The following is a 23,858-nucleotide window of genomic DNA, read 5'->3' on the forward strand; positions in this document are numbered from 1 at the left end:
AGTTGTTTGGTTTTTTTGTCCAGCTTGCTTATTATGTCTCTATGCTAGCTGGTAGCTCTAGTGGACTGAGGTTCTCCCCATGTGCCATGAGTTGGCACATGGGTTCTTGTAATCTCAGGATGGTTTTTTGATTAGGGTTTTTTGCTGACCGCTCAGACCCCTTTTGTATCGTTCTGCTTTCTAGTTTACAGCGGGCCTCAATTTGCTGAACCTATATATATCATCTCTATGTGTGTGCCTTCCTCTCATTTTCACCGTCAATACATGTGGGGGGCAACTATACCTATTGGGGTTCATTCCTCTGGAGGCAAGTGAGGTCTTTATTTTCTCTGCAGTACTAGTTAGCTCTTAGGCTGGTGCGTGGCGTCTAGAACCAACGTAGGCACGCTCCCTGGCTATCTCTAGTTGCGTTTGTCAGGCGTAGGGCAGCGGTCAGCCCAGGTTCCATCACCCTAGAGCTCGTCCGTTATTTTGTATGACTTTGCTTGTCCCTTGCTATCCCTAGCCATTGGGATTCATGACAGCCCACAGACCAATCTATCAAAGTCTGCATTCCAAAACGGCGCTCCTTCCCTTCCGAGCTCTGCCGTGCGCCCAAACAGTGGTTTACCCCCACATATGGGGTACCAGCATACTCAGGACAAATTGGACAACAACTTTTGGGGTCCAATTTCTCTTGTTACCCTTGTGAAAATAAAAACTTGGGGGCTAAAAAATCTTTTTTGTGGAAAAAAAATATATTTTTTATTTTGACGACTCTGCATTATAAACTTCTGTGAAGCACTTGGGCATTCAAAGTTCTCACCACATATCTAGATAAGTTCCTTGGGGGGTCTAGTTTGCAAAATGGGGTCACTTGTGGGGGGTTTCTACTGTTTAGGTACATCAGGGGCTCTGCAAACGCAACATAATGCCCGCAGACCAATCTATCAAAGTCTGCATTCCAAAACGGCGCTTCTTCCCTTCCGAGCTCTGCCGTGCGCCCAAACAGTGGTTTACCCCCACATATGGGGTACCAGCATACTCAGGACAAATTGGACAACAACTTTTGGGGTCCAATTTCTCTTGTTACCCTTGTGAAAATAAAAACTTGGGGGCTAAAAAATCTTTTTTGTGGAAAAAAAAATATTTTTTATTTTCACGACTCTGCATTATAAACTTCTGTGAAGCACTTGGGCATTCAAAGTTCTCTCCACATATCTAGATAAGTTCCTTGGGGGTCTAGTTTGCAAAATGGGGTCACTTGTGGGGGGTTTCTACTGTTTAGGTACATCAGGCGCTCAACGCAACATAATGCCCGCAGACCAATCTATCAAAGTCTGCATTCCAAAACGGCGCTCCTTCCCTTCCGAGCTCTGCCGTGCGCCCAAACAGTGGTTTACCCCCACATATGGGGTACCAGCATACTCAGGACAAATTGGACAACAACTTTTGGGGTCCAATTTCTCTTGTTACCCTTGTGAAAATAAAAACTTGGGGGCTAAAAAATCTTTTTTGTGGAAAAAAAAAATATTTTTTATTTTGACGACTCTGCATTATAAACTTCTGTGAAGCACTTGGGCATTCAAAGTTCTCACCACATATCTAGATAAGTTCCTTGGGGGGTCTAGTTTCCAAAATGGGGTCACTTGTGGGGGGTTTCTACTGTTTAGGCACATCAGGGGCTCTCCAAACGTGACATGGCGTCCGATCTCAATTCCAGCCAATTCTACATTGAAAAAGTAAAACGGCACTCCTTCTCTTGGAAGCTCTGCGGTGCGCCCAAACAGTGGTTTACCCCCACATATGGGGTATAGACGTACTCAGGAGAAATTGCCCAACAACTTTTGTGGTCTAATTTCTCCTGTTACCCTTGTGAAGATAAGAATTTGTGGGCGAAAAGATCATTTTTGTGTAAACAAATGCGATTTTTTATTTTCATGGCTCTACGTTATAAACTTCTGCGAAGCACTTGGGAATTCAAAGTGCTCACCACACATCTAGATAAGTTCCTTAAGGGGTCTAGTTTCCAAAATGGTGTCACTTGTGGGGGGTTTCCACTGTTTAGGCACATCAGGGGCTCTCTAAACGTGACATGGCGTCCAATCTCAATTCCAGCCAATTCTGCATTGAAAAAGTCAAACGGCACTCCTTCACTTCCAAGCTCTGCGGTGCGCCCAAACAGTGGTTTACCCCCACATATGGGGTATCGGCGTATTCAAGAGAAATTGCACAACAAAATTTATGGTTAAATTTCAGTTTTTACTCTTGTGAAAATAAAAAAAAATGGTTCTGAAGTAAAATGTTGCAAAAAAAAGGTAAATGTTCATTTTTTCCGTCCACATTGTTTCAGTTCCTATGAAGCACATAAAGGGTTAATAAACTTCTTGAATGTGGTTTTGAGCACCTTGAGGGGTGCAGTTTTTAGAATGGTGTCACACTTGGTTATTTTCTATCATATAGACCCCTCAAAATGACTTCAAATGTGATGTGGTCCCTAAAAAAAAATGGTGTTGTAAAAATGAGAAATTGCTGGTCAACTTTTAACCCTTATAACTCCCTAACAAAAAAAAAAAATTGTTTCCAAAATTGTGCTGATGTAAAGTAGACATGTGGGAAATGTTATTTATTAACTATTTTTTGTGACATATCTCTGTGATTTAAGGGCATAAAAATACAAATTTTGAAAATTGCAAAATTGTAACAATTTTCGCCATATTTCCGTTTTTTTCATAAATAATCGCAAGTAATATCGAAGAAATGTTACCACTAACATGAAGTACAATATGTCACAAAAAAACAATTTCAGAATCAGCGGGATCCGATAAAGCGTTCCAGAGTTATAACCTCATAAAGTGACAGTGGTCAGAATTGTAAAAATTGGCTCGGTCATTAAGTACCAAATTGGCTCTGTCACTAAGGGGTTAAAAAGGAAAATCCGTAAATTCTATGTACTTACCATTGAAACTAAAAAAGATATATTTCTGTTCAACAGTCCATCTGCTACACTGATGCCACTACTTTGTGCCAATGTTTGCACTTGTTGCCCGCTTACTTTTTACCTTTTGTGTTACCCCTATTTACTCACAGATTGTAAGCTTGCGAGCAGGGTCCTCACACCTCTTGGTATGCGCTGAACTATGTATAACTCTGTAATGAATTATCTTATACAGTGGCATGCAAAAGTTTGGGCACCCTTGATCAAAATGACTGCAATTGTGAACAGTTAAGCAAGGTGAAAATGAAATGAATATCTAAAAGGTCTAAAGTTAAAGATGAAACATTTTCTTTGTATTTCAGGCAAATAAAAAATGTATATTTTGTCATCTTTTACTTTTTAAAAATTACAGAAAGGAAAACAGGCAGATGCAGATGTTTGAGCATTCTGTATGGTTAGTAACTAGTATCACTCCCTTTTACAAGTATCACAGCTTGTAACCAGCCAACTTTCTTTAATTCTTGTTTGATGGATTTTCAACTATTCTTCCTTGGAAAATTCTTCCAGTTCGGTGAGATTCCTTGGTCGTCTTGCATGCTCTGCTATTTTGAGGTCTAGCCACAGATTTTCAATGATGTTCAGATCAGGGGACTGTGAGAGCAAATGTAAAACCTTCAGCTTGCACCTTCTGAGGTCATCTATTGTGGATTTTGATGTGTGTTTAGATTATCCATTTGTAGAAGCCATCCTCTTTTCAACTTCAGCTTTTTTACAGATGGTGTTATGTTTGCATCAAGAATTTGTGGAAATTTCATTGAATCCATTCTTCCTTCTACCCATGAAATGTTCCTCGTGCCATTGGCTGCAGCACAACCCCAAACCATGATTAATTTACCCCCATGCTTAATGGTTGGAGAGATTTTCTTGTCCTGAAACTGTGTGCCCTGTTTTCTCCACACATACCTATGACCATTGTGGCCAAAGAGTTCTATCATTTGTTTCCAAAATGCATCAGGCTTGTTTAGATGTTCTTTTGCATACTTCTGATGCCGAATTTTATGGTGAGGATGCAGGAGAGGTTTTCTTCTGATGGCTCTTCCATGAAGGCCATGTTTGTGCAGGTGTCTCTAAACAGTAGAACAATGTACCACAACTCCAGAGTCTGCTAAATGTTTTTGAAGTTTTTTGCAGCCAAGCAGGGGTTCTGATCTGCCATTCTAGCATTCCTACGAGCAGCTCTCACTGAAATTTCCAGACCTTATCTTGACCTCCACTGTTCCTGTTAACTGCCATTTCTTAATTATAGTTTGAACTGAGGAAAGGGCAACTTGAAAACGCTTTGCTAGCTTCTTATAGTCTTCTCCTGCTTTGTGGGCCTCCACCATTTTTATTTTCAGAGTGCTAGACAGCTGCTTAGAAGAACTCATGGCTGCTGTTTTTTCTGCACAAGGTTAGAGGAGCACTCGAAACATGTCTGGTGATGGGACTCCCAAGTCTTTTTCTTGTCAAATATTTTTAATTTTTTTGCAATAATGGAATTTGTTTTATATATACCTGCATCGGAAGATGGATATTTCCTTCTTCTCTAAAGTTATCTGATCACAGAAATCTCCAAGGGTGTCCAAACTTTTGCAGTAACCCATTTTGTCAGTGGGCAAACTTACAAACTTACAAAATCAGCAAGGGATCAAATATCCCCCCCCCCACTGTATACACAGTATGAGGTCTCCAATAGCTCATACATGCAGAATGAGCCCCCACATAGACCTTATATGCAGAGTGAGCCCCTTCATAGCTTCCTATATGTAGGATATGCCCTCACATAGCCCCATGTATACCGTATGTGGTCTCAAATAGCCCCTATATGCAAGTGCAGCGCCCCAGAGTCCTGGTCGTTGCAGTACTGTGGCTCCGCCGCTAAGGGGGGCTATGGTACGTCTGATGGCACTGAAGGAGTTCATCTGACCAGGTATCACATACACCAATACATTTCACAGCCGGGCCTCCAGGGGGAGCTAAGGGTGCTATTTATTAGGCCACTCCTCACCACTGTGGGTAAACTGGGGGTCAGGCAGGAAGTTAGACAGAAAGCTGACTGGGTTGGAACCAGGCAACACCATGTGGCAGAGGGTGTTGTGGGGGAAGATTCGGTAGGGTCCCTGTCAGGTTTGGGACCCTGACAGAGGCCTGGCAACAAGGAAGAATGTCACGGGACCGTGCCTGCTCAGCATAGCGGCGGTGCCCTAAGAAAGGATTAGAAGCGAGATATATTGTGCTGAGTGAGAAACGAGATCAAAGCAAGAGGAGAAATACCAGTAGGAGTCATGCTGTAAGACCGAGGCAACATCCTACTGAGGCGCACAGCCGGCGGCCGGAACGCCGAGGAAGTATATATATATCTAGCTCCAAGCAATACTTCAAACCAACGGCAGGACAGTCAGTCTCAGGCGGGCTGTCTCACATACATCACCTATGAAGACATGGGGGGCGCACTAGGAGAGGGGCGACTCTAGGGTCCCGGAAGAGCTCCGAGCCTACTCGTCATACGGGTGCCGTCCTAACCAGAACATCAGGGAGGGATGGAGGAGAAGAACATCATCCGAACGAGTTGTGAGGGAACATCAGAAACAGACACAACAGTTGTGGGGTACTATCCCGTAAGCACAGCAGGGGAGGACCACAACACATAGCGCTAGCAGGAAGGCACAGATTTCCACCTGCAAAGAGAACTCTGGAGGTGCCATTGGACCGGCCGGACTTGCGCAGCCTGGTGAACCGTATTCCGGACTGAGGACCCAGAGATCTTCAGTAAAGAGGTAAAGAGACTGCAACCTGGTGTCCTCGTTATTTACTGCACCACACCACCACCACCACTACCATCATCTACATCTATTATTTACTGTGCGCCCCACAGCAGGGTCACGGACCAGGCCTAGCCACCGTGACAACCCCAGAGCAGAGACTCAGAGGCCCGGTACCGGGTACCCCTCGGCCCTGCGGCAGTGGGGGCGCTACACAAGATGAGCCCCGGCATAGTTCCCTATATGCAGGATAGCCCACTGTATACAGTATGAGGTCTCAAATAGCCCTATATGCAGGAGGAGGCTCCACATAGCCCCTATATATGCAGGATTAGCCCCCATATATCTCACTATATGCAGGATGAGCCCTCACATAGCCCCCAGTATACAGTATGAGGTCTCAAACAGCCCTTATATGCCGAATGACCCCCCACATAGCCCCTGTATGCAAGTTGAGCCCTCACATAGCCTCAATATACAGACAAATACCATACATAAATTAAAAAAATAGATAATCACCTTGCTCCTGTTCCCCAGGCACTCTGCCCCAGTCCCTGGAGCTCTATTTCTTCTTATGCCAGCGCATGCATGGTGATATGGCGCCTCACAGAAGAGATGACGGGCGCCTCCCTGGAGCTGTGCTGCCATTCTGCTGGCAAAGGAGCCCCAGGAAAGCTCCAGGCCCGGAAATATTATAATGGGGGCCATTTGTTATAATGGGCTCAGTCTGACCATGGCCACCTCCAGAGCCTCAGGCTTAGGGCCCTTGCCCATATTGCCCTCATTATAATCCACCCATAGAGGTACACAATATAAACTCCCTTCTCCCTCTCAGAATAATAACCATAGTTTTTCCATTCCTACATGGAGTCTCCTGTCTCTTATCTTTTTCGTACCTTCCGCTTTGTTATCAAAGACTTAATTACAAGTGAATCCCTGCTGAGACCAGACATATGAATCCCATTATTTCCTTAAAAACAGTTATAAAAGTTCTATTAAATATTTACTGCGCTGCTTTCTGCGTGGAGAATATGATTATGAGCACGCCATGTTACAGGCTACTTTAGTCTTGTTAGCCTTTGTTTGCACTTGTAAACAGTAAATTGCAATATTATTCTTATCAGCAAAATCCTGATGGACCTCAATTAAGTCAGCGCTTTGTTATTGAATCACTACTGAGCATAAATTAAGGTATTTCTATAAAAAATGTTCTAAAACCAGTAGTCTATTATAACAGTCAAGCTGTCCTTTTGAATCATCAAATTTTAGGTTCATATGAGGTCACTGGCGCTGCTTTCAGAGGCTAGTTGGAGCTCATTTATGGACAGAATTGGTCATCTTTGAAAATAACTAACTTTACTTATACAGCTATAATCTTGATAATTATGGTTAAAGGGGTTTTCCCACGAATAAAAGTTCATTTCAATCAATAGATCTTGGAATAATAATAATTTCCACAATTGGATGTTCCTGTGCCGAGATAATCTTATAAATGTGCCCCTGCTGTGTACTGTGTAATGGCTGTGTCTGACCGTGCAGGGACATGGTCTGATCATACCACTGCTCCCGTGCAGGGGAGGAGAGTATACAGATTTTATAGCATGGGATTGCAGCTGATTATTTTTGTGAGATAAAGCATTTCACTATCTTTTTTTAAACAATATTTTACTTCAAAGAAACAATCATTTGCGATCCCGTGCTGTAATGTCTGTATACTTTTTTTCTCCCCGCCCAGGAGCTGTGGTATGATTAGACCATGTCCCTGCACGGTCAGACACAGCCATTACACAGTACACAGCCGTGCCACATTTATAAGATTATCTCAGCACAGGGACATTTTATTTAATCACATGCAATTGTGGAAGTAATTAGTATTCCAAGATCTATTGATTAAAATGAACTTTTATTCATGGGAAAATCACTTTAAGGGAGTTATTTGTGTTTTATTTTTCTCCACCTACATCATATTTTGGAGGAGAGTTGGCGGCAACCCTAAACACATTATATGTTCTGCTGTTCCTGTCGAAATTTATCTACATAGTGACATAGTTAGCAAGGCCGAAAAAAGACATTTGTCCATCCAGTTCAGCCTATATTCCATCAGAATAAATCCCCAGATCTCCGTCCTTCTAAAGAACTTAACTGTAAGATACAATATTGTTCTGCTCCAGGAAGACATCTAGGCCTCTCTTGAACCCCTCGACCGAGTTCGCCATCACCACATCCTCAGGCAAGCAATTCCAGATTCTCACTGCCCTAACAGTAGAGAATCCTCTTCTATGTTGGTGGAAAAACCTTCTCTCCTCCTGATGCAGAGAATGCCCCCTTGTGACCATCATTTCTCCTGACAGGCACAAATGCTCCCTGTTCTAATGTCCTTTATCAGTGTAGATGAATAAATTACACATTAGATGAAAGACAACAGCCAGCCATTTAATGGTTATTTAGGGGCCCCCTAACTCTCCCGCAAAAAATAATGTACATGGAGAAAAGGAACCGGCCTGTTGAATTTGAATGGCCAATCATTTTGTCCAGCGTGGATATAAGTTGCTGGATGAGGCTCTTTCATAGAAAACACAGGATCACTTGGCCAAGTTGAGCGTTCCTGCGTATAGAAGAGTCGATAAAGTTAACTATCAACCAAATGATTGTTCATCCAACAACTATCTAAAGAGTATGGCCAACAGTAATCTAATTATCCTCAAGTAAGTAAGGAGATCATGGGAAGGTAGACAATGGCTATGATGAACCTCTTCCCTAAGCCATCTTTAAACACTTACGAGCACTAGGTCACAAGGGATATTTGCACCAACCTTTTGACAACATTAGACTAGTGTTTTTCAGTTCTACGTCAAGAACCCCACACTCAAAAGAAAATTACATAAACTACCCATCAGGCTAGGATCATACAATCTGATGTCCATAAAAAAAACTGTCTGAGGACATTGCAAGTACCCCATACAAAATGGCGTGTACATCTACAACAAGCTGAGAAGTAACGTCCTAAACAATTAAAAATGTTGGCATTAATTCCTTAACCACATAGTGCGTAGTCCATTAGTGATATCAGATAATCCAATGTCTTAAAAAGTGCCTCCAAGATCCACTCCTTCATTATCCAGATGATGACTTGTTGCTGAAAAGGTTGCACCCCATATTATGGACCCTAGGTATCAAAATCTGCATTTGGAATTAGTGACGCAACATGATAGAAAACCAATTAGAAATTGTCAAAATGGATTGTGAATGGCCCCTGACGCTCTCTATTATGAGACTGCGCACAATAGTACTGATATCATGTATACTTTTGAAACTTTTTATACAGAATATATTTTGCGATTATCACAGGATGGAGTCTAGGATGGGGAACATTATTACAGGAGAGAGGCTAGGATGAGGAACATTATTACAGGATGGGTCCAGGACAGGGTCCATTATTACAAGAAGGGGCTCTGGATGGGGCACATAAATACAGGATGGAGGACATTAGTAAACAGTAGGGGACATTTTAGGATAGGGGCCAGAAAGGAGGTGTTACCCCAAGCGGTGTCGCACATGGTTCATGCCACAGACCGGACCTATCCTGAAGGGGCGTAACTAAGCAGCTACCTTGGTGTTCACTGGAGCCTCTATTGGTGAGGTCAGGCTTGTCAGGCAGGTAGCTGTCAAATGCCACTGCAGGGTGGTGACTGGCAGTAGCAGCTGACCCAAAGGTCTAAGTAGTTAATCCAGATTCCTAGACAGACCAGGACATTCACTGCGAAGTTCAGATTGTGCAGGAAGGATGGCCACTTGGGACAGGTATAGACTGTGCAGAAAGGACGGCACTTGGGATGGATACAGACTGTGCAGACAAGATGGCCTCTAGGGACTGGTACAGACACACCGATCTGGGTAACAGTTCTGGTACAGATACCGTGGACACGCTTTCAGGATATGGATAGCACCGAAGCGGCCATGGGAAATAAGGACAACTTATACAGGACTAACGGGACACAGGGTATGGGAATAGCTTTAACACACTAGTGATGTGGGATCTGGCAACATACAGTTACACATGCCAACACATCTAACACTAAACTATAGGGGCTGCTCAGGCCGGAGTGGTGAGTAAGCCAGCATCCCCGCATGATGGGATCAGGGGAACCAGGGCCAGTGTCACCAGCCGTCACACCTAAGCAAGTGCTGGGGCTCTGGACGAATGGGGGGCCAACTCACCATTGGGCACACCAGCACGCTATGGGGCACGTGAGTCGAGGTAGCTCGGCGCTAGTGTGGCCACTGCCCATCCTCCCCCCAAATACTCACCTCTCCTCGTTACCATCAACTCCAGTGTCTTCAGCATCTTCTGAATCTGTGTGATGTCTCAGGAGAGAGGGATGTCACTATAGCATGCCCTCTGAGAGTCAGAAGGCGATGAGAAGACCGGACCTGCAGGGAACGGGAGAATTTTTTTTTTTTATGTATGAAGCAATTTATATGGCCCATTATACTGTATATAGCAATATATTGGGCCCATTATACTGTATGAAGCATTATATGGGCCCATTATACTGTATGGAGCATTGTATGGGGCCATTATACTGTATGGTGCAATATAGGGGGGCATTATACTATATGGAGCAATATATGGGGCCATTATACTGTATGGAGCACTATATGGGGCCATTATACTGTATGGGGCATTATATGGGGTCCATTACACTGTATGGAGTAATATATGGGGCCCATTATATTGTATAGAGCAATATATTGGACCCATTATACTATATGGAGCATTTTATTGGGCTCATTCTACTGTGTGGAGTACTATATGGGGCCCATTATACTGTATAGAGCATTATATGGGGCTATTATACTGTATAGAGCAATATATGAGGCCCATTATTCTGTATGGAGCACTATATATAGGGTCACTATACTGTATGGAGCAATATATGTGAGCCATTATTCTGTATGGAGCAATATATGGGAGCCATTATTTTGTATTGAGCAATTTATATGGGGCCACTATACTGTATGGAGCCATAATACTGGATGGAGCAATATATAGGGCCTATTATACGTTATGGAGCATTAAATGAAGCCATTATACTGTATTTAGCAATATATGGGGCCTATTATACTGTATGGAGCACTATATGGGGTTATTATACTATATGGGCTAGTATACTACATGGAGCATTATATGAGGCCCATAAAACTGTATGGAGCAATATATGGGGCCCATCATAATACTGTCAATATATGGGGCCCATAATACTGTATGGAGCAATATATGGGGCCCATTATACTGTATGGAGGACTATGTGGTGCCCATTATACTGTATGGAGCAATATATGGTGCCCATAATACTGTATGGAGGACTATGTGGTGCTCATAGTTCTGTGTGGAGGACTATGTTGTGCCCATAATTCTGTTTGGAGGTCTATGTGGTGCCCATAATTCTGTATTGAGGACTATGTTGTGGTCATAATATTGTATGGGGGACTATGTGGTGCCCATAATACTGTATGGAGGACTATGTGGTGCCCAATTTACTGTATGAGGACTATGGAGTGTGCATAATACTGTATGGAGGACTATGCTGTCCAGTCTAAAATGATAAGTCTGTAGTCACTCTGTACCGCATGCTGTGAGGATTCACCGGTTTCTGAGCTATTGTAAAGTTTACAGTAGATATCACTCATGTAATGTAAGAAGTAAGTGAAATATTTGGCATTGTACTATATATTATACTATACTGATATTTCTTGTCTGTGGATCATGAATCATGGTATATGTTCAAGGGGCCCACTGAGACTCTTTCATCCGGGGCCCACGAAAACCTGGAGCTGGCTCTGAGGGGAACTGTTACCGCCGTATCTGGGGTGGGGGCGCGCCGCGCTGCATCTTCTCTTCCGGCCGAGCAACGTCCTCGGGTTCCCCGCCGTCCGCTCATGCACGCGTGCCGGGTGCCTTAGGCCGCAGCCTGAGTCCTTACCCGGAAGTGACCTTACCCGGCGTCCGGTGTCAGGTATATCTGGCAGCTGCAGTTGTGCCTCGGTGCCTGATTATTGTTTTCTTGCACTTGTCCTGTGCAGACTAGTCCTCAGGTCCCTGTACGCTTCCTAGTACGCTCCTACAGGAACCAGGCAAAGGAGCCGGCAGACGTAATAGGAGGACATTATTACTGGAGCCTGTACATCTGACCAACATGCTGGTCGAGGCTCAGGTCCAAATTGTGCAACAGGGTCCTCCATAGAACTTTAGTTAAGCGCTGGTTGATGGTGTACACAAGCTTGAACTATTCCCAGATAGTTGTCAAATGCCTTCAAGATTCATTCGGCTCATGAAAATCTTCAAAAGATCCTTTGATTATACAGTTATCATGTATTCTGTACTGCAAGTCACAATTATGTTCTCCACCTAGACAGAAGTGAAGGTATCTGTGGCAATTTGATTAATAATACTACTTTATATGCAGAGATGATCAGCAGTTTCCACAGCTGATGGATTCTGCCTGCGTGCCTGTGACATTTCCATGCTACCCTCCAGATAAACATCATCTGCACTGGTACAGTCATCAGTGTTCTTCAGATCTGGGAATCTGTGTTATTTTTGGGATATGCAACATGGTCTATTCTTGAAAACGCTTCAAAAGGTAAAAAAAGAAAAATGATTGTGCTGACTCTTTTTATTCTGTGGCACGCTTGTACTATATACAGTAATTAATGCAAATAATTCAAACAAGCTCCCATTAATACCTTACCGACCAGGCGATTTTCCACTTTTCCATTTACATTGCTTTTCTTCTTCCAAGAGCCATAACTTTTATATTTTTCCATCAAAATAGCCATATAGGGATTGTTCCCTACAAGATGAGTTTGCACTTTTGAATGATACCATTCATTTTATCATGTGATGTACTAGAAAGCTGGAAAAATATTACAAGTTCTACGAAATTAAAAAAAAAAATGCAATTCCACACTTGTTTTTTTTTTTTTTAACTTACCATGTTCATTATATGGCAAAAATGACCTGGCAATTTTATTCTCCAGGTCAGTATGATTACGCAAATGCCAAACATACGGTATATAGGTTTTTTTAAATGGTGAAAAAAAAATAGTAAAAAAAACATTTTGCTTAAGTTGCCATTTTCCGAGACACGTTACGTTTTCAATTTTTGGTCGATGGAGCTGTGTGAGAGCTTATTTTGAGTTAACGTTTTGATTGATTTTTGGGTAGCTACAATGCTTTTATTGCCTCTTATTGCATTTTTTGCAGTATTGCGGCACCTGAAAAAATGTAATTTTGACTTTTAATTTTTTCTGATTACTCCATTTACCAATGAGATTAATTTTATTTTATATTTTTTTACTTTTATAGACATAGCAATAACAAATACCGTATGTGTTTTTTTTTAATTGCTTTTAGAGGCAGATGATGGCTGAATAACATAACCATCATCTGTCAGATAAGGTATAGGCTTGGCGTATAATCCGGTATCAAAGTCTGTGAGACGGCATATGACGTTCCAGTATGCCAAATGTCAGTAGGGGGTTAACGAGACCAGTCAACTGTGGAATCTTTTTGATAATGCTCTGTATAAAAAAAAGCAAATCAGTTCTCTTCTAGAGGAAAGAAACCTCTCGGAAGTGAAAGCTAAGGGCATATTCATACGTCTGTTTTTCGCTCACAAGTTCTCTTTGTGTTTTCCATTTCTATGACTTTTGCCTAAGTTTAGTCTATGGTGTAGTTAACATATACCGTACTATTTTTCAGGGACCAAGTTGTCCATGCAAAATCGTGGAGACGTGTTTCATATTGTTGGATGAAAATTGGCAATGCAAGTCTTTTGGTCTGTCAAAAAATGGACAGCATTTGGATGACATCCATATACTGTCTGCGTTTCACAGAATACTAGGTAAGAGAAAGTAGAGAAAAACATCAATAATGCGCATAATGTGTGCTGGATTTCTCTTGCTAATAGTATGTGTTTTTCATGTGGAAAAAATCACTTTATGAAAACACTCTAACTGGTGATATAAGCCCAAACAGACAGCCAACTTTAAAGAGTTATTTCAGGGTTCTTGCCCTTGCTCTTTGTAGGCCAGAAGTTGGTGACATCACCTCTGATTGCGAAGGTGTTCAACTGAGAAGTGACTACCATTCTTTACACAAACACACTTTCTTGCCTGTGCTCGTGTTCTGTGCACTAAGAATCATCATTTCGGTAGCTACCTTATATCTCTAGTTTCATCTAATTTTCCTCACTGATTTTCAATTCCAGGTTCTGGCCAGGAGTAGAGGTGAGCGGTTCGATCTTTTACTCCACTTTAAGGGATGACAATAAAACATTCAAAACTGACGAGAAATTGGAGTTTACAGGAAAGCAAATGTTAACAAACATTCTTTCCTGTATAATGACTTGTATAAAAGGTAAAATTGAAAAAGGATTGAAAAAAAAAATCATTTAAGTAAACCAAACTTGAAATTTTATGAATTTTTATTACACTTTTATGATTTTTTTAATTAAAAAGTTGGAAATTTCAGTTTAATGTATGAAGGAAGCAAGAACTGCCAAAATTAGACAGAAAAGGGACACAGATACAGCCTGTATTAGACATAAGGGAGGGCCTCATACACATTCTGTTCAAATTGTCAGGTAGTAGTACTCCTAGACTTATAAAGGCTATGCACTAAGTAAAAAGCCTTTATTTGCCACACTACTAGAAAAGACACAGCGGTACTGAAAAATGATTTATTTTGAATATAAATGGCAACAAGATGGCTGATGGCAATTATTTTTTTCCCAGACTACTAGAAACTAGTGATGAACGAATATACTCGTAACTCGAGATTTCTCGAGCATGCTCGGGTGTCCTCCAAGTATTTTTTAGTGCTCCGAGATTTAGTTTTCATCGCAGCAGCTGAATGATTTACATCTGTTAGCCAGTATAAGTACATGTGGGGGTTGCCTGGTTGCTAGGGAATCCCCACATGTAATAAAGCTGGCTAAGAGTTGTAAATCATTCTGCTGAGGTGAGGAAAACCAAATCTCCGAGCACTAAAAAATACTCGGAGGACACCCAAGCGTGCTCAAGAAATCTCGAGTAACGAGTATATTCGCTCATCACTACTAGAAACCTTATACTGTTCCTGAAAAATTATTTCTTTGGCCTATAAATGGAAACCAGATGACTGATGCCAGTTTTTTTTTTGCAACACTACTAGAAAACACACAGCGATCCTGAAAACATTTTTCTTTTGCCTATAAATGGCAGTGAGACGGCTGATGCAAATTATTTATTTGCCACACTGCTATAAAAGACACAGAGGTACTGAAAATTATTTCTTTTGCCTATAAATAGCAACAAGATGGCTGATACTAATTATTTATTTGCCACGCTACTATAAAACACACAGCGGTACTAAAAAAATATTAATTTGGCTTACAAATGGCAACTAGTCGGCTGATACGATATATTTATTTGCTAAACTACTAGAAAACACACAGTGGTCCTGAAAACATATTTCTTTGACCTAGAAATGGCAACTAAACAGCTGATGCCAATTGTCTATTTGCTAGACTACTAAAAAACAAATAACAGTCCAGAAAAATTATTTTTGGGGCTTAGCAATTGCAATAAGATGGGTGATGCGATATATTTCTTTACAAAACTACTAAAAAAACACACCGGTCATGACAAATTATTTATTTGCCTATTAACGGCAATGATCTCATGGCTGATGCGACTTATTTATTTTTCAGACTACTAGAAAACACATAGCGGTTTAAAGGAACAGTACTCCTACACGAGGGTGGTGCAGAGTACACCCAGTGACTTTTAGCACAATACTCTCACAGTCGGGTTTGCAGGGTACACACAGCAGCTTGAAGGACAGTACTCCCGCAGGCAGGGGGTGCAGAGTACACACAGCATCTTAAATGAACAGTACTTCCACAGGCGGGGATGCAGAGTACACACAGTTGGTTCAAGGGCAGTACTCCCACAGGCAGTGGGTGCAAAATACACACAGAGGATATTAGCACAGTACTCTCACAGACCGGTTTGCAGAGTACACACAGTGACTTTTAGCACAGTACTAGGACAAGTGTTGGTTGCAGAGAACATACAGCTTATTTTTTACCGAGTGCGCAGTCAGAATCGGTCCCTCACTCCAGCATTCGAGATCTGTCCTTTATACAATCTGCTTCACGTGAAGCGCCTTCCAATTACAGCCATGGCAATACTTGGCATGGCTGTGATGGCACCGGAAGAGCCTAAAGTCTAAAAACATGTTAATCGACTTCAGCCTTTCAACAAGCTGTATTAGACTGGAGAAACCAAACAGGAAAGAGGACATACAGTAAAAAGTGCATAGCCGGGGTTCGGTAATGGACATTAGGTGTCCGGTACAGACCCCAAACTTTCAAGTTTGGGGTCGCTCATCCATACTCAAAACGTGTTCAATACATTCCTAGGAGACCTCAGAGTGTTATACTTGTCCATTCCTATCATTTAGAAGTTTTTCAGTATTGCAATTCGTGGCAAATTTTTTTCATTAAGAATCTAATTTTTGTGGGGAAATCCAACAAATTTAAATTTCAAAAAATCCACCCAATTCTATCCAGAACTACATCATCTTGCTAATTGCGACTAGATTTTAAAAACAAAAGAAGTAGTTGATTATTTTTCAAGCTGCCATTCCCATTACAATGGGAGGTACAACTACTAGGCAGCATGCCTTCTGTAATGGTGCTTTTTTCTACTCACATCAGTCCCTCACTCCCTATAATCTGTAGCTTGCACATTCCTGTTTCTTTGGATTTTGTTGGTTGATGTGACCCTCATTTGGTTTCCCCTTACAGGGATGAGTGGATTTAACTCACTGGGAGGCATTGAGCTTCATGGTTACAAACGCTATTTTAGAGGTAACAGATTTGAAGTGAGGGAGATGGTTAGCATTCAACTGCGAGGTAGATAAATGAAGCCAAGGATCCAAGGAAATGAATGTGCAGTTTATTTGTCCATGATGTTTAAAATAGCAACACTTCTTCTTCAGGACAAGCCACAGATCTTCATTTTATCACTGTGGGTCTGTAGCAGCCAAATCTAAGCCCTATCTATGGCTGTGGCTGCACAGCTTGGAAAGATAAGTAGGTTTTCTAATTTCTATCCCAATTTTTCATTGGATAAGACCCTATTTGGATATTATCTTTCCAGCCTGTTTACAAGGCTGTATATGATTGCACAGGCGTCGGCAGCGCCATCTTGGAGCAGGAATTTTTTTTTCTCTAGCAAGGTGGCGCATGCACAGAAGCACATATCGAATCACCTCTGTATACACCGATAGCTGCTACTGTGCAGGCACGGCGGGTGCCATTTTCAAATGGAATTTTTTTTTAAATATTAGGATGACCTCAACCATAATAGTTATATACACAGTATATCTGCTATTATGCTGTAGCGCAGGTGCCATGGCTGGCACCTGCCTGCAGAAGGTTTTTTTCTTCAATATGTACATATAATATTCATTAAGTTAACTAGGGAACAGGTCAGTGAGGGATCATTGTCATGTCAGAAGCCATACTGGTGAATACCTAATTAGTGGACCACATGAAGACCCCCCCACAGGCCGCCCCGGAGCACGAGCATATCATTAACTCAAAACTGAAAATAAAGATTAAACAACAACCACAAGACTGATTTCATCAACCAAGGTATCATTTTATTCAGTATAACAGTGCCGACCTGATACTGTCTGTAGGTTACTGTGCGCAGTCCTGCTGACAGGTTCCCTTTAAATGGATTTTCCCAGAACCAATTTTTATCACTACTCCGCGCAGTATAGATAATGGATGGCTGATCACTGGGATTTCTTTCAGGCACAAAAAGGTAAATTCAGCGTTCTCATTCCTCATCCTTACATGACGGTAGGGAGGAGGGCTTTAAATAGAGTAGCAGTCAAAAACATTGAGTTCCATTTAATGTCTTTCTGAAAAACATAGGTAGCCGAGTACATTGCTAGGCTATCTTCATCAGTTACATAGGCTTTGAAACAAGAAGCAGTGCAAGTACACCATGTATAGTCAGAACATATTTTGAAGGGGAAATTTAAGGGAGGACTATTGTCATACAACTATGCTCTACGAGAAAAATGTTGTCCAAACACCCTGAGAAGCTAAAAGATGAGTATTATAATATGTTTGTCATAAGTGTGTCACATCCTCCTGGGAGATCTGGGGTTAGAAGATCACTATGCAGATCTTTCATTTAGCCTGTGTGTTTGTGTCCCATAATAAATGGATTTGGTTTTTTTTGGTGCCGAAAAGGTTAACGACCCTTTCTATGCTGGTCAGAAACATGCACCTCCATTTCAGCTGCTTCTGATCTGGTCATTACCTCTCCCTCTGAAACCTGGCCAGACCTTCTCTTCCTTGACAGTGAAAGCTTTGCTTCCTAGCTCCTTGGAGACCGTGTGCTGAATTGGAGATCATTTTTGCTTCTGGAGATTGTCGCGTGCTGTTTTTGGGTGTATGCTTTCCTCATTGTCCTATTCCCATTTGGTTAGGACATTCCTTTCCTTTTCTATATACCTCTCTACCTTTAGTGAGTGTTTGTATGTTTGTTGCTTTCTGTTATCCCTGTCTGTTTTACGTGTTGATACACTAGCATTTCTGTCCCAGGTCTCCAGGGGGAGGGGGAGGGGACACCTTAGGGAACAACAGGAGAACAGAAAGGCTGGGGGCCCAAGCCTCCTCACCTTTAGAGATATTTTTGGGAGCAGAGATAATTAGGGCCCCATTCCTAGGGACAGTTCAGGGCCCCTTTCCCTAATCATGAAGTGTTGCTGCGCAGCACTGCGATAAACTTGCTAGTAATGGAAATTTGTGGTGAACCACATGTGCAGTAATTGAATTGTCCTCTATATAATAGAAGATATTTCAAGACTTCAACAGTTTTAAAGAGACATTGTCACCGTGTCAAAAGAGGACAGTCTTGCTTCTATTTTATTTCTGCTTGTCACCTGAGTATTCGGTTATTTGCTTTTCTGAAATCTGCCAAAAGTTTCCAAAGATATGGGCTTTTTATTTAGTGCTCATTTTTATGATCTTTTCAAGAGGGCGTGGCTCACAGAATCCTCTGGGGCGTGTCTTTAGGCTGCTCTGCATTATTACCTATGAGTCACGCCCCTTTGTAAAAACCCTAAAAATTAGCACTAAATAAAAAGGCCCATATCTCTAGAACCATATGGTGGATTTAAAAAAAAAAAAAAACAGGGAGTAGCGGGAATAAAATAAAAACAAAAACTGGCAACGTTTGACCTGTTGACAGGTTTTCTTTAACCCCTTTCTGCCAGCTGACGGAATAGTACGTCAGCTGGCAGATCCCCCGCTTTGAGGTGGGCTCCGGCGGTGAACCCACCTCAAAGCCGCGACATGTCAGCTGTTTTGTACAGCTGACATGTGCGCGCAATGAGTGCGAGCAGAATCGCTATCCGCCCGCGCCCATTAACTAGTTAAATGCCGCCGTCAAGCGCTGACAGCGGCATTTAACTAGCGCTCCCGGCCGCGCGGCCGGGAGTGCTCGCACCGCTGACCCCGTCACATGATCGGGGGTCAGCGGTGCATTGCCATAACAACCAGAGGTCTCCTTGAGACCTCTATGGTTGTTGATGGCCGATTGCTTTGAGCGCCACCCGGTGGTCGGCGTTCAAAGTACACCTGGATTTCTGCTACATAGAGGTGATCTGTACTTCACCTCTATGTAGCAGAGCCGATCGAGTTGTGCATGCTTCTAGCCTCCTATGGAGGCTATTGAAGCATGCCAAAATGTAAAAAAAAAGTGTTTAAAAATATAAAAAAAATAAAAAATATATAAAATTTCAAATCACCCCCCTTTTGCCCCAATCAAAATAAAACAATTAAAAAAAAAATCAAACATAAACATATTTGGTATCGCCGCGTTTAGAATCACCCGATCTATCAATAAAAACAAAGGATTAACCTGACCGCTAAATGGCGTAGCGAGAAAAAAAATCAAAACGCCAAAATTACGTTTTTTTGGTCGCCGCGACATTACATTAAAATGCAATAATGGGCGATCAAAAGAATGTATCTACACCAAAATGGTATAATTAAAAATGCCAGCTTGGCACGCAAAAAATAAGCCCTCACCTGACCCCAGATCACAAAAATTGGAGACGCTACGGGTATCGGAAAATCGCACAATTTTTTTTTTTTTAGCAAATTTTGGAATTTTTTTCACCACTTAGATAAAAAATAACCTACACATGTTAGGTGTCTATGAACTCGTAATGACCTGGAGAATCATAATGGCAGGTCAGTTTTAGCATTTTGTGAACCTAGCAAAAAAGCCAAACAAAAAACCAGTGTGAGATTGCACTTTTTTTGCAATTTCATCACACTTGGAATTTTTTTCCCGTTTTCTGTTACACGGCATGGTAAAACCAATGGTATCGTTCAAAAGTACATCTCGTCTCACAAAAAATAAGCCCTCACATGGCCATATTGACGGAAAAATAAGTTATGGCTCTGGGAAGGAGGGGAGCGATTAACGAAAAGGAAAAAATGGAAAAAGCTCTGGGGGTGAAGGGGTTAAGGAAGTGCTATTTATGTAATGATAATATTCAATATATTCAATAAATAAAATAATAAAATGAAAAAAATAAAATAAAGTCAATAAATCAGTCAATAAATAATACATTTGTGCTGGCTCCTATTTTCACATCACCTTCTCATGTACAGCACGAGTGAGGAGGAATGATTATTTTCATGTTTAGTCTTTTTTATAGAGTACTTGAAGAAAAAAACTCTTATATTGCACTGTCGAAATGGTACTCGATTACAAGCATACAATTACATTGTGTTTATTTCTTTCATGTTCCTAAGATAGAATTTAGTGATCTCTGCCCCAGGGATTAATACAGGGACCTCTGTTCACATCAGATACAATGCCGCTGCTCGAAGGACGACATGTATGCAGCACTCCGGGGTGAATACATTTACTCGATGATCCCACAAAGGACAAAAAATAGCACAGTGGTAGATTGCACAATGTTCAGCATTTCAATGGAAGCTATTCTACTTTTTTTTTAATGTAGGAATGCTATTAAGAATATGTACACGAAAACTGCAACAGAACAAGTGGTGTTAATATCTGTACAACCTGCTGTATATATCACACTTATTTTCCATAGGTTGATCGAAATCTCATTGGCAGTGGTGTACCCACCCACCATGTTTTTTGGGGAGCGTCTTACGACTCTTTGGAGTAACCTAACAGTGAAACATGTAAATTTTCACTCCCTTGGATCACCAGGGACTTTGCTAGACCTAGAACCCTTTCAGCGCCCTATGTCACCTTGACTTTAGCATTAATCCCTTAGATATTGTATGATTATTTAGACACTACATTGGATGACACTATTGTGTGGGATATACAGTGGGGCAAAAAAGTATTTAGTCAGTCAGCAATAGTGCAAGTTCCACCACTTAAAAAGATGAGAGGCGTCTGTAATTTACATCATAGGTAGACCTCAACTATGGGAGACAAACTGAGAAAAAAAAATCCAGAAAATCACATTGTCTGTTTTTTTATCATTTTATTTGCATTTTATGGTGGAAAATAAGTATTTGGTCAGAAACAAAATTTCATCTCAATACTTTGTAATATATCCTTTGTTGGCAATGACAGAGGTCAAATGTTTTCTGTAAGTCTTCACAAGGTTGCCACACACTGTTGTTGGTATGTTGGCCCATTCCTCCATGCAGATCTCCTCTAGAGCAGTGATGTTTTTGGCTTTTCGCTTAGCAACACGGACTTTCAACTCCCTCCAAAGGTTTTCTATAGGGTTGAGATCTGGAGACTGGCTAGGCCACTCCAGGACCTTGAAATGCTTCTTACGAAGCCACTCCTTCGTTGCCCTGGCGGTGTGCTTTGGATCATTGTCATGTTGAAAGACCCAGCCACGTTTCATCTTCAATGCCCTTGCTGATGGAAGGAGGTTTGCACTCAAAATCTCACGATACATGGCCCCATTCATTCTTTCATGTACCCGGATCAGTCGTCCTGGCCCCTTTGCAGAGAAACAGCCCCAAAGCATGATGTTTCCACCACCATGCTTTACAGTAGGTATTGTGTTTGATGGATGCAACTCAGTATTCTTTTTCCTCCAAACACGACAAGTTGTGTTTCTACCAAACAGTTCCAGTTTGGTTTCATCAGACCATAGGACATTCTCCCAAAACTCCTCTGGATCATCCAAATGCTCTCTAGCAAACTTCAGACGGGCCCGGACATGTACTGGCTTAAGCAGTGGGACACGTCTGGCACTGCAGGATCTGAGTCCATGGTGGCGTAGTGTGTTACTTATGGTAGGCCTTGTTACATTGGTCCCAGCTCTCTGCAGTTCATTCACTAGGTCCCCCCGCGTGGTTCTGGGATTTTTGCTCACCGTTCTTGTGATCATTCTGACCCCACGGGGTGGGATTTTGCGTGGAGCCCCAGATCGAGGGAGATTATCAGTGGTCTTGAATGTCTTCCATTTTCTAATTATTGCTCCCACTGTTGATTTCTTCACTCCAAGCTGGTTGGCTATTGCAGATTCAGTCTTCCCAGCTGGTGCAGGGCTACAATTTTGTTTCTGGTGTCCTTTGACAGCTCTTTGGTCTTCACCATAGTGGAGTTTGGAGTCAGACTGTTTGAGGGTGTGCACAGGTGTCTTTTTTTATACTGATAACAAGTTTAAACAGGTGCCATTACTACAGGTAATGAGTGGAGGAAAGAGGAGACTCTTAAAGAAGAAGCTACAGGTCTGTGAGAGCCAGAAATCTTGATTGTTTGTTTCTGACCAAATACTTATTTTCCACCATAATATGCAAATAAAATGATAAAAAACAGACAATGTGATTTTCTGGATTTTTATTTCTCAGTTTGTCTCCCATAGTTGAGGTCTACCTATGATGTAAATTACAGACGCCTCTCATCTTTTTAAGTGATGGAACTTGCACTATTGCTGACTGACTAAATACTTTTTTGCCCCACTGTATATAGTAGTAGTATTTGGATACTCTATTATGGACGGCATAGGTACACAATGGCCACTGCAGTTTTTATAAAAAAAAATACAAAGGAAACATTGCATCATTACAGCTCTCCAATAACAGAACCTAATGATTTGTCCAAGATGCTCTGTATTTGGGTGATAGCTGATGATAATCCAGTCTTCAGGTAGCTAAACAAAGCCCCAGCCCACCAGGGAAATTATTAGTAGTCCTTTACTGTCAATACTCCACCAGATATATCAATACTAAAGCTAGTCAATAGCTATTTTTCGTGACTACCCCATAGACCAGAGTGCTTGGCTAAGTCGATTGTTCATGCTTTTCAATTGTGAGAAAGAAGGGGCTTATCTTTCCTAAAAACAAAAGAATTTGGCTTTGAAATTAAAACTCTCTGATCCTTCTCTCCACCAACAGATAATGTCAGGGAAGAGATGGGAGAGCCTCACACATATCAGATATGCAAATTGCCTCTTCTGAGAAAAAGAGGACTTAAACTCTACAGCGCCACCTATTGGAAGTAGCGATCCTACAAGTCACAATCAACCCTTTAACGAGTCGTACAATATGACTTAGGATAAAAGCCAAATCAGTATCTCAATTCGCAGACACGGTGTTTCGGGCTGTTGGCCCTCGTCAGTGCGAAGCATGAGAACTGATTTGGCTAGGTGAGAGGCTCTGGACATGGGGTCTAAGGGGTATCGTTTCTCCTTATGGAGAGTGACATACCATCTCTGGCTTGTCAAGGTAAGGAGGCTTATTTGCCGTACAATGCTCCTCTGGGAATTTAAATATGCAAATTGCCTCTTCTGAGAAAAAGAGGACTTAAACTCTACAGCGCCACCTATTGGAAGTAGCGATCCTACAAGTCACAATCAACCCTTTAACGAGTCGTACAATATGACTTAGGATAAAAGCCAAATCAGTATCTCAATTCGCAGACACGGTGTTTCGGGCTGTTGGCCCTCGTCAGTGCGAAGCATGAGAACTGATTTGGCTAGGTGAGAGGCTCTGGACATGGGGTCTAAGGGGTATCGTTTCTCCTTATGGAGAGTGACATACCATCTC

This window comes from Ranitomeya variabilis, chromosome 5 (genome assembly GCF_051348905.1).
Source record: "Ranitomeya variabilis isolate aRanVar5 chromosome 5, aRanVar5.hap1, whole genome shotgun sequence".
Classification (NCBI taxonomy): domain Eukaryota; kingdom Metazoa; phylum Chordata; class Amphibia; order Anura; family Dendrobatidae; genus Ranitomeya; species Ranitomeya variabilis.